The sequence below is a fragment of the Schistocerca nitens genome, chromosome 6 (genome assembly GCF_023898315.1).
Source record: "Schistocerca nitens isolate TAMUIC-IGC-003100 chromosome 6, iqSchNite1.1, whole genome shotgun sequence".
Classification (NCBI taxonomy): Eukaryota; Metazoa; Arthropoda; class Insecta; order Orthoptera; family Acrididae; genus Schistocerca; species Schistocerca nitens.
Genome location: NC_064619.1, coordinates 538,065,334 through 538,078,121, shown reverse-complemented (window position 1 = coordinate 538,078,121; position 12,788 = coordinate 538,065,334). Strand labels below are relative to the sequence as shown.

At 43.6% G+C, this 12,788-nt stretch overlaps 1 protein-coding gene across 1 annotated transcript in view; it reads right to left on the bottom strand.

The window, feature by feature from the left end:
* The window catches only part of LOC126263080 (uncharacterized), a 303,789-nt gene that overhangs the window by 231,978 nt on the left and 59,023 nt on the right, over positions 1 to 12,788 (bottom strand). The gene's annotated exons all lie outside the window — the stretch shown is intronic.

Sequence of the window (12,788 nt, the reverse complement as noted above, 5' to 3'; positions counted from 1 at the left end):
CACGAAGATCGTGGTGCAGCATGTGTATCGGAAACCACCGTTGTGGATTGGTGTGCCAAGATCCGAGCTGGCCGCGATTCGACACACGACGGACGTCCTGATACCGCAAATTATGTAAAGCAGAAGTCATGCTAAATCAAGAGGGAGGCACCCACCCTGTAGTACCGATCTCTCACCCTGTAGTACTGATCTGTCACCATACAATTACCACGCCTTCGGTCCCTTAAACAAAGGTCTTCAAATGTGTCGACAGATCTTGTCGGACGAAGATGTGCAGTGGGCAGTTACGGACTTCTTTACGCAGCAGGACACAGTGTGTTACCAAGCGGGTATCTTCAACATGGTGCGTCTGTGGAATGCTTGCCTCAGTGCTCACGACGTGTTTGCCAGACTGGCACACCGATTCTGGATTCTACAGCCTTCTAATGGAAACTTTTTGATCGCTCCTTATGGAAAACATATTGTTGACCTAAAGGGAATCTTCTGACGTATAACGTAGTAGATGACGTTGGAAGCTCCAAAAGGCAGTTTAACCCTCACAGTACCGGGGGCAGGGGTTACTTTGTGCCCACCTTTTAAAAATATTTTAATCTAGTCTGATACTTTATATTTTAAAATTTCGAAAAAAATATTTAATGTTTCTAATTTTTTATGTCAGATTCCGAGACTGTTTTAAATTCTTCAGTAAAACTTAACACAAAAATTTAGGTCATAGTAGTGAACGTGACCATTCGCAACAAATGTCATATTCTGATTTTCAGGGCCCTTTTCACGCGTCTGCATAGCTTTAGAAAGCATAGTGTGAATGACAATCAATGACAGTTAACGAAAAGTGCATATCATAAATTTTTTTGTGGTGCTCATAAAGCACCCGTTCATACATTTTAAACAGTGCGGAAAACGCGTTGGTGTGGCTAAGATAGTGCTTAAGATATTTTCAACCTATTCTACATCACCTATTTAAAGAGTATGTTATTAATAAAATTTAAGCACACCATGTTGCAAGTCGTCTTAGTTGACGACTTTCGTGTCGATGATGATGGAGTAATGATGAGGACTACGCAACACCCTGTGCCCAAGAGGAGAAAAGCGCCTACTCGGCCGCGAATCTAGCCCGGGCCCACTGCATGACAGTCAGACGCGCTGACCACTCAGCAAGGGAGGCGGGCGTTTAAACACACTATACTATCGTATATGAATAAGCTTCTACGCTGTAAAATAGCAGCGAAACACAGAAGGTCAGAAAAACATCAATGCTTGGGCGGAGAGTTAACCCACGACGTAAAGAAATGCAACGCACTATGCATTAATAGCGGGAAAGCAAGGTTGTTGTTTCATTGCTGATTTTATTGCCGGCCAGTCACTGGAAAAAAATCACGGCCATTAAATATCTGACAGCATTTTTACGGAGCAGCTTAAAGTGCAACGACCACATAGAGCTTAAACTAGGAAAGGCAGACGGCACACTGGTATTCATTGGGAGAATGCTTACCTGTGACGGAAATAGCTTACAAAACCCTCGTTCGACCAATAGCTGAGTACTGCTACTCAGTATGGGACCGCTATTAGGTAGGATTGACTGAGGAAAAAGTTTGTTTAGTATGAGCGAAAGTTTATCGGAGATGTTGATTCAACTCTAGTGGCACACTCTACAAGACACAAGGTGCGTGGTGTTCTATTAAAATTACGAGAACCTACGTTCGTAGAAGAGCTGTCAAATTTCTCATACTTCTACACGTATCTCTCAAATAGGGCATGAAAGTACAGGACAGATTGAGCTCACATGAAGGTTGTCCAACATCCCAACACGGACCATTCGTAACTGGAGTAGGATGTGTGTCTCACTGAGACACAAGTACCCTCCACCACACAGTAAGACGGGGTGAGGATTATTGACGTAAACTATTGTCGCATCACTAAGTAACTGCCTGAATGGAATGGAAATCGATAGATATAATGTAAATGTACAGACAAACGAATGGTCAGAATTTCAGGAAAAAATTGTTGATTTGTTCAAGACAAATAGCTTCACTAACTGAGCAAGTCAACAACGCGTTAGTCCTTATGCAAGCAGTTATTCGGCTTGGAATTGATTGGTAGAGTTTTTGGACGTCCTCCTGAGGAATTCTGTCCGATTGGCACCTTAGATTGTCAAGAGGGCCCTGTCCATATTGCTCCAAAGGTTCTCAACCGGGTAAAGATCTGGCGACCTCGCTCGCCAAGGCAGGGACTGGCAAGCACGGACACAAGCAGTAGAAAGACTCGCCATGTACGGGCCGGACGGGCTTTGTCTTACTGGAATGTAACCACAGGACGGCTTGCAATAAAGGGCAACAAATCGAGGTGTAGCATATCGTCGACGTACCGTTGTGTGTAAAGGGTGGTGCGTATGACACCCAAATGAGTCCTGCTACGAAATGAAATGAGACTCCAGAACGAAGACATGTCTGGAAATTCAAATAAACGTAGCTGATTTACAAAATTCTGCGGTACTAAAGCTCAGTTATCATAGTACTATGGAACAGTTACTGTGTTATCCTGATGTACATGCGGAAGATTCTATGAAGTTTCGGGACTGCAGCCGGCGGGCCGTTATGGCCGAGCGGTTCTAGGCGCTACGGTCTCAGGTTCGAATCCTGCCTCGGGCATGGATGTGTGTGGTGTCTTTAGGTTAGTTAGGCTTTAGTAGTTCTAAGTTCTAGGGGACTGATGATCCCAGAAGTTAAGCCTCATAGTGCTCAGAGCCATTTGAACCATTTTGACTGCAGCCGGATCATGTTGACTTCCTGGCACAATATTTCGTCTGGCAAACGTCCAGCCATCTACGGGTGAGTGTCCGCCGTGGCGGACACTCACCTAAAGATATCTGGACGGCTGCAAGCCGAAGTAATATTGCAAGAAGTCAACATGATCCGGCTGCAGTCCCAAAACTGTCCAGTCATCTTCTTCAGACAGTTGCCAGCCGAAATATTGTGGCAAGAAGTGAACGTGACCCCGCTGTAATATCGAAACTTCATACAGTATTCAGTCAGCCGGGAAGGCTTGAAGAATTACATGTAAAAGAATTGTAGAACAGAAAGAAACCGATGTAATACCTATGTTTCGGCCAACATTCTTGTAAGTGCAACCAACATATTTCTGTCATGAACGGAAAAAAAATTAGAGAAATTGCAGTTTCGTGATCCAACAGCATAAAGCGTTCCGGTTTTGGGACAGCTCAGGGTCTGGCCGTAAGTGATTCGACATTTTCGAATAAAAAGAAATTTCTTCTTTCAGACAGAAAATACGAATCACGTTTTTTCTTAAATTAATTTTCTTTATACCAAATGCAGCCTGTTGCAGGCACATTCCGTAAGTCATATCTCCCTCACTAGGCCGTATTCGAACAGCGCACGAGACCCCTATGCTGCAAACAGCCCGGGGGCTCTAGCTGTCACGTGGCCGGTAGGAATTCGAACTGGATCACCCTGGCCTAGGCAATGAGCTGTCTCTGGCGAGACCAGTTCTGCGAACTCGAAAGTCGGTCACGTAGATCTGCTACACCAGTCACTCGGATAATATACACTTCTTCTTTCACAAATCTGCACATAAGGAAAGATTACAGGGTTCAGAGGAGACACTGTAGCGGCTGCCAATCAAGCTGTCAGGGAACATCTTGAGGAGAAAGCAGCACACAATCATGGATGAAATATGAAGGGGCACGGATGTGGAGAAATATGATAATGATGGCTGTTGTTTCAGTTCTGGTCTTCAGTCCAAAGACTGGTCTGATGCAGCTCTTCATGCTATTCTATTCTGTGAAAGCCTCTTCATCCAACTACTGCAAGCTACATCTTAATGTGCTTACTGTATTCATCTATAATAACCATCGTACTGTTTGTAATGATCCCAGGTTCATGTTCTGTAATCAACAATGCATCCATCGATACCAGTTTTCTCAAATGAAATTACAGAAACTTTTTAGTGTAATTTCGCGGGTGTCTCAATTTTTGCAGAAGACCTCGCTGTACCAATATTAGTTTCAGTTATTAGCATTCCTATGTCATATCTGAAATTTATTTGAACATTTTGTATATACTCGGAAGAGATAATTATGGTAAGTTCGAAAATGTTACTCATCCACGGATTCTTAAGTTCAGTCAAAACACAATTGGTTAAAATGATAATCATTAATGTTAATGCAAACCATATTCTACAATACTGCATGAAATTCTCTTTTCAATGTACTGAAAGATTATTATAACAGAATGAGATTTTCACTCTGCAGCGGAGTGTGCGCTGATATGAAACTTCCTGGCAGATTAAAACTGTGTGCCCGACCGAGACTCGAACTCGGGACCTTTGACTTGCCGGGCAAGTGCTCTACCATCTGAGCTACCGAAGCGAGTTCGAGTCTCGGTCGGGCACACAGTTTTAATCTGCCAGGAAGTTTCATTATTATAACAGTTTACATTTTAATACAAATACAGGAGGGTGAATCAAATGAAAACCTTAAATATTTTTTAAAATATTATTTATTGTGCAGATGTGGTACAAAGCTATATCACTTTTCAACATAAACTCCCCCACACTCAATGCAAGTCTTCCAGGGTTTACAAAGTGCATAAATTACTTTAGAAACAAATTCTTTTGGTAGTCCGTGCAACCACTCATGCACCGCGTGGCGTACCTCTTCATCAGAACGAAACTTCTTTCCTCCCATTGCGTCTTTGAATGGTCCAAACATGTGGAAATCACTTGGGACAAGATATGGTGAGCATGGTGGATGAGGAAGACACTCAAAATGGAAGTGAACCCAGATTTCGTCCACAGTAACGATTCTTGCAAGGAAGCCATCACCTTCTCTTTCAAAGCGCCGCAGAAGTTCTTCACAAGCATCAACACATCGTTCTCTCATTTCAGTAGTCAGTTGCCTTGGCACCCATCTTGCAGACACTTTGTGAAACTGGAGCACATCATCCACAATGTGGTGTGCTGACCCATAAGTAATCTGTAAACATGCTGCAATGTCATTCAGTGTCACTCGGCGGTTTTCCTTCACTATGGCTTCAACTACTGCAATGCTCTGTGGAGTCAACTCGTTGTACCTGACCTGGACGAGGAGCATCTTCCACTGAAGTCACATCATTTGCGAACTTCCTACTCCTTTTGTAGACTTACATCACCGTTGCACATTCGTCGATGAATTTCAATAGGTTTCACACCTTCAATACGCAAAAACCGAATAACAGAACGATGTTCCTCCCTAGTGCAAGTCGCAAGTGGGGCGGCCATCTTTATACTGATACTGTTACGGTATGTGTGCATCTGCACTATGCTGCCACCTACAGGCCATTCTGCACGCTGTTTGTAGCACGCTTACCAACTTACAGGAGAACGGCTCGAAATTTCGATTTGTTATTACAAATTTAAGGTTTTCATTTGACTCCCCCTCGTAAGTTCTTTGAAAGTTATCCTTGGTACTTTATTGTCTTCAGCAATTTCCAGTATTCAGGAAGGCATTACGTCAGCAACTGTATGGTTTACCAAATTATGCAATAAATTGCGTGTTACAGTATTAATGTTCTTAAGTACTTGATGACTAGTATCGAGGGTAAGCTAAATGTCAAAACACCCTAAAAAATAGAAACCAAATAGTAAGTAACTTGTACATTACAAAACATTGCCACATTACAAAGATAACTAATGAGAATAGGTACATACCACTAAGCTATGCATTGCGTCCTTCACGACAGCCAGATGACTATTTATTCCAGTTAAGAACATATTGCAAATTAGTGCATGGCTGAACTTCATTCACGTAACTGAGACAGTAAGGTATAAGGAAGACTAGGACAGGGGGCACTTATGGGAACTGCATCGTCTAGCAGCAGTTTTAATTTACCTACACTGGAGCGCCAAAGAAACTGGTATAAGCATACGTATTCAAATGCAGAGATATATTATATGATCAAACGTATCCGCACACCTGGCTGAAAACGACTTATAAGCTCGTGGCGCACTCCATCGGTAGTACTGGAATTCAGTATTATGTTGGCCCACCCTTAGCCTTGATGAGAGCTTCCACTCCCGCAGGCATACGTTCAATCAGGTGCTGGAAGGTTTCTTGGGGAATGGCAACCCATTCTTCACGGAGTGCTGCACTGAGGGGAGGTATCGATGTCGGTCTGTGGGACCTGGCACTTAGTCGGCGTTTCAATACCTCTCAAAGGTGTTCTGTAGGATTCAGGATATGACTCTGTGCAGGTCAGTCCATTACAGGAATGTTATTCTCGTATAACCACTCCGCCACAGGCCGTGCATTACGAACAAGTGCTTGATCGTGCTGAAAAATGGAATCATCGAATTGCTTTTCAACAGTGGGAAGAAACAAGGTGCTTTAAACATCAGTGTCAGCCTTTGCTGTGATAGTGCCACGCAAAACAACAAGGGGTGAAAGCCCCCTCCATGAGAAACGCCACCACACCATAACAACACCGCCTCCGTATTTTACTGTTGGCACCACACACGCTGGCAGATGACGTTCACCGGACATTCACCATTCCCACACCCTGTCATCGGATTGCCACATCGTCTACCGTGATTCGTCACTCCATACAACGTTTTTCCACCGTTGAATCGTACAATGCTTACGCTCCTTACACCAAGCGAAGCGTCGTTTGGCATTTACTGGCGTGATGTGTGGCTTATGAGCAGCCACTCGACCATGAAATTCAAGTTTTATCACCTCCCGCCTAACTCTCTCACTACTTGCAGTGGATCCTGATGCAGTTTGGAGTTCCTGTGTGATGGCCTCGAGAGATGTCTGCCTATTACGTATTACGTATTACGACTCTCTTCAACTGTCGGCAGACGAGGTCGGCCTGTACGCTTTTCTGCTCTACGTGTTCCTTCACGTTTCCACATTACTATCACACCGGAAACAGTGGACCTAGGTATGTTTAGGAGTGTGGAAAGCTCGCGTACAGATCTATGACACAAGTGACACCCAATCACCCGACCAGTTCCAAGTCCGTGAATTCATCGGAGCTCCCCATTCTACTCTCTCACTATGTCAAATGACTACCGAGGTCGCTGATATTGAGTACCTGGCAGTAGGTGGCAACACAGTGCTCCTAACGAATGTTTTTGGGGGTGTCCAGATACTTTTGATCACATAGTGTAAGTAAACAGGCAGAATACGGGGCTGCGGTCGGCAACGTGTATATAAGACAACAAGTGTCTGGCGCAGTTGTTAGATCGGCTTCTGCTGCTACAATGGCAGACTGTCAAGATTCAAGTCATTTTGAATGTCGCGCAATGGTCGACGCACGAGTGATGAGACATAGCATCTCCGAAGTAGCGAAGAAGTGGGGATTTTCCTGACCAACCATTTCACGAGTGTGCCATGAATATCTGGAATCCGATAAAACATCAAATCTCGGACATCGCTGCAGCCGGAAAAAAATGCTGCAAGAACGGGACCAACGACAACTGAATAGAATCGTTCGACGTGACAGAAGTGCAACCCTTCCGCAAATTGCTGTAGATTTCAGTGTCAGAATGCGAACCACTCAACGAAACATCATGGATATGTGCTTTCGGAGCCAAAGGCCCACTCATGTACCCTTCATGACTGCACGGCAGAAAGCCTCATCACTCGCCTGGGGCCGTCAGCACGGACATTGGCCTGTTGCTGACTGGAAACATGTTGCCTGGGCAGACGAGTTCTGTTTCAAATTATATCGACTGGAGGGACATGTACGGGTATGGAAACAACCTCATGAATCCATGGACCCTGCATGTCAGCAGGGGATTGTTCAAGCTGGTGGAGACTCTGTAATGGTATGGGGCGTGTGCAGTTGCAGTTATAGAGGACCCCTGGTACGTCTAAATACGACTCTGATAGGTGACATGTAAGTAAGCGTCCTGTCTGATCAGCTGCATCCATTCATGTCCATTGTGCATTCCGACGGACTTAGACATTTCCAGCAGAACAATGCGACACCCCACACGTCCAAAATTGCTACAGAGTGGCTCCAGGAACACTCTTCCGAGTTCAAACACTTCCGCTGACCACATAACTCCCCAGACGTGAACATTATAGAGCATATCCGGGATGCCTTGCAACGTGCTGTTCAGAAGAGATCTCCACCCTCTCGTACTCTTACGGATTTATGGGTCGCCCTGCAGTATTCATAGTGTCAATTCCCTCCAACAGTACTTCAGACATTAGTGGAGTCCATGACACGACGTGCTGCCGCACTTCTGCGTGCTTGCGGAGGCCGTATACGATATTAGGCAGGTGTACCTGTTTCTTTGAATTTTCTGTGTATTTTCCGTGTTTCTCTCTTTTTCAGTTTCTATAAGTGAGTAATGGCACATGCAGTAACAAGAGTTTTAAAATGCATATCCCAAATACAACAAAAATCTTTACAAGAAGATATTTAAATTACAGTTAGTAACGCAGGAAAATGGTGTCTATATGTCGTCATGCCACCACGATACACGGCACGCCGATGAAACAAATTTTGAACGCCTCGACAACGCTCGTAATACGGAAACAGGATTTCACTAGACTAACAAATAGATGCATAGACAAATTTTTACAGACAACTTAGTACGATAGGGCAAGGTAAGGTACTCCAACAGTATTGAAATGCACATTCAGGTGTAAAAAAAATCGATGGGCTGCTAGAAACATGAAGTCGCAGCAATAAAGCAAAGCAAAGCAAAGCAAAGCAAAGCAAAGCTGAAGCAGCCGTAAGAATGAGGAATCACACTACACAGAGTCGCCTATCCAGAAAAACACAGTGGCAACGATCCTCGAGCAGCGCACATCACCAAGAATCGCGGATATGGAACTTAACAGATTTCGGATGAGTGACACAAAAACACTTGTTTTTTGCAAATTAATAATTTGTATGTTTATATTTTGATGTCTCTTTCATTAATTCTTTTAGCCATTATTGTATCAAAACATATACATTGCACAAATTAAAAATGTTACATTAACTGTGCTAAATCGTAAGAGAACAATCAAACTTATTAAAAAATTATTATTACTGCTACGAAATATTTGCGAATGGAGAAGGAAAGGGGCAAATGACACTAGAGGCAGTCTCCGTCACACACCGTAAGACGGTTTGTCCGGTATGCTTGTATAAGGTTGGTGCATAAGTTCGTAGCGTATTTGTTATGGATGTTCGTATTCCGGTCCCTATTGGTTTACTTATCGATTGTCATTGTTTATGGATAGTTCAATGATCCTATTTGCCTTTACATATTGTCATTTTGTCATTTAGAGATACTGAGAGCAGCTGTGGACGCTAGAACATAGTGCCAAGTGGAGAAATCAGACATTTCGGATATATAGTTCTTTTTTTTTTTTTGGTCATCAGTCTACTGACTGGTCTGATGCGGCCCGCCACGAATTCCTTTCCTGTGCTAACCTCTTCATCTCAGAGTAGCACTTGCAACCTACGTCCTCAATTATTTGCTTGACGTATTCCAATCTGTGTCTTCCTCTACGGTTTTTGCCCTCTACAGCTCCCTCTAGTACCATGGAAGTCATTCCCTCATGTCTTAGCAGATGTCCTGTCATCCTGTCCCTTCTCCTTATCAGTGTTTTCCACATATTCCAAAAAATGGTTCAAATGGCTCTGAGCACTATGGGACTTAATATCTGTGGTCATCAGTCCCCTAGAACTTAGAACTACTTAGACCTAACTAACCTAAGGATATCACACACATCCATGCCCGAGGCAGGATTCGAACCTGCGACCGTAGCGGTCACGCGGTACCAGACTGAAGCGCCTAGAACCGCACGGCCACACCGGCCGGCCCACATATTCCTTTCCTCTCCGATTCTGCGTAGAACCTCCTCGTTCCTTACCTTATCAGTCCACCTAATTTTCAACATTCGTCTATAGCACAACATCTCAAATGCTTCGATTCTCTTCTGTTCCGGTTTTCCCACAGTCCATGTTTCACTACCATACAATGCTGTACTCCAGACGTACATCCTCAGAAAATTCTTCCTTAAATTAAGGCCGGTATTTGATATTAGTAGACTTCTCTTGGCTAGGATTGCCTTTTTTGCCATAGCGAGTCTGCTTTTGATGTCCTCCTTGCTCCGTCCGTCATTGGTTATTTTACTGCCTAGGTAGCAGAATTCCTTAACTTGATTGACTTCGTGACCATCAATCCTGATGTTAAGTTTCTCGCTGTTCTCATTTCTACTACTTCTCATTACCTTCGTCTTTCTCCGATTCACTCTCACACCATACTGTGTACTCATTAGACTGTTCATTCCGTTCAGCAGATCATTTAATTCTTCTTCACTTTCACTCAGGATAGCAATGTCATCAGCGAATCGTATCATTGATATCCTTTCACCCTGTATTTTAATTCCACTCCTGAACCTTTCTTTTATTTCCGTCATTGCTTCCTCGATGTACAGATTGAAGAGTAGCGGCGAAAGGCTACTGCCTTGTTCTATTTGAGTTTAATAGACCGGTGGCAGCAGCGGAGGCAGCCAGAAATATTTGCGCCGTGTACGGGGATAATTGCACTGGAGAGAGCACGACAAGAAAATAGTTTTCTCGTTTTAAGGAGAATCGTTTTGACATTAGTGATTCTCCATATTCACGAAGACCTTTGGGTTCAAATGGTTCAAATGGATCAGAGCACTGTGGGACTTAACATCTGAGGTCACCAGTCCCCTAGGACTTAGAACTACTTAAACCTAACTGAACTAACGTTATCACACACACCCATGCCCAAGGCAGGATCCGAACCTGCCACCGTAGGGCGCCTAGAACCGCTCGGCTACACCAGCCGGCAAGACTTTCGGACTACGATGATCCACATTACTGTACGCGAGAAGTGGTAAATCGTATGAACTGTGATTATTCCACCACCGTGCAGCATTTGCATACAGTAGAGTAGCTTCAAAAATACGTACCGCGTTTACGTTACGGCCTCTCTTGAAATGAACCTTCTGTAAATTCTGACTTGAAATAATGAGCAATGGCGGCAACGTTAAGAAAAACTGGGACCCCTTTTCATGAAATATAGTTTCTTTGATTCTATTGTTAATTTTTTACGTAAAATCACTATACAGTTTCAATAGCAACTTTAAAATAGCTACGGCACACAGTTATCTTCGAACGGAGTCTTTTTGGTAATCCATAAACTGACTATGAAATGTAATGGTGTTTCATTTGGCAAAGAATACGTAATTCATAATTGGACTTCGGTATGTAAAAATGATTGCAGGTTTTATCGGAATTTAAAGACAAAAGGTAGCTGCGCATCAATTGGCTCTTTAAAGTTATGCGGACCAAAAGAAGAACTTCCATAATCAATTATTCCACAATTACTAATTTGTAAATACAGGAGTGGTATTTTAAATGAAATAAAATGCATTTAACAATATATTTTCAAAGTAATTGAAACACACACTTACATATGGCCATCACAGCTACTACTCAATTGTTATGACGGGGAAACCAAAAAACAGATATTGTCTGTGAACGTAATACATTTATATGAGTAATATACATTTAATTATTCCCAGAATCTGATTAAACATTATTCTCCAGACATGGAGTAACGTTGAAAACCCAAATAAATTAACATCGATCAAAGCCGGCGCAATTCGGAATCGAAGGACCTAACAAAGCGAGCGAGCAAAATAAGCAAAAAACGAGATAAAAAATGAGATCGAGGGCCGTTGTACAATGTTTTATATAATCACTTATGTCGATGGTCTTCGTCCACTTAGAGACTACACTTATAGTTACAGTTCTGGTGCCGGCTGATGTGGCCGAGCCGTTCTAAGCGCTTCAGTCTGGAACTGCGCGACCGCAGATTCGAATCCTGCCTCGGCCATGGATGTGTGTAATGTCCTTAGGTTAGTTAGGTTTATGTAGTTCTAAGTTCTAGGGGAGTGATGACCTCAGATGTTATGTCCCATAGCGCTCAGAGCCATTTGAACCATTTGAACAGCTCTGGTATCTCTGATACAGTTTATACATCCCTAAAGTTTTATACTTCTCGTTCGTGCATTTTACCATTCCTATGCTGGATCTATACTGGTGACGACGAACGGTGTCTATATGCTGCCATATGGAAAATGAGGGAATTGTTGTGTCAAAACAAAGCAGCAGCTCCCCGTTCAAAGACTTTCGCTCATCCACAAAGGCTGTTATGCATTTGGTCTAACAGTGATGGTCTGGTGTAACACGAACTGCTTCCCCGAGGTTGAAACCGTCAGTACCGACATTTATTGTCAACTGAGACGTCTTGCAGACGCAGTTTATGACCAACGACCAGGAAGGGTAAGTGCCGGCCGAAAGGGCCGTGCGGTTCTAGGCGCTGCAGTCTGGAACCGCGAGACCGCTACGGTCGCGGGTCCGAATCCTGCCTCGGGCATGGATGTGTGTGATGTCCTTAGGCTAGTTAGGTTTGACTAGTTCTAAGTTCTAGGGGACTAATGACCTCAGAAGTTGAGTCCCATAGTGCTCAGAGCCCTTTGAACCATTTTTTGAAGGGTAAGTGAAGTGACGCTCCTCCACGATAAGGCTCTCCTGCATTCTGCTAGGCTGAAATAAAACTCTATATAGGAGTGGGATTGGGAAAACATTCCGCGCCCACTTTGTTCACGAGATCTTGCGCCTTCAGATTTTCACGTTTTCCGCTCTCTGTCCAACAGCCTTCACGAAACTTCCTTTCCGGATGGAACCACGCTCAGAACATGGCTCGACGAGTTCTTCGCCTCAAAAACACGTGATTTCTACAGTTGT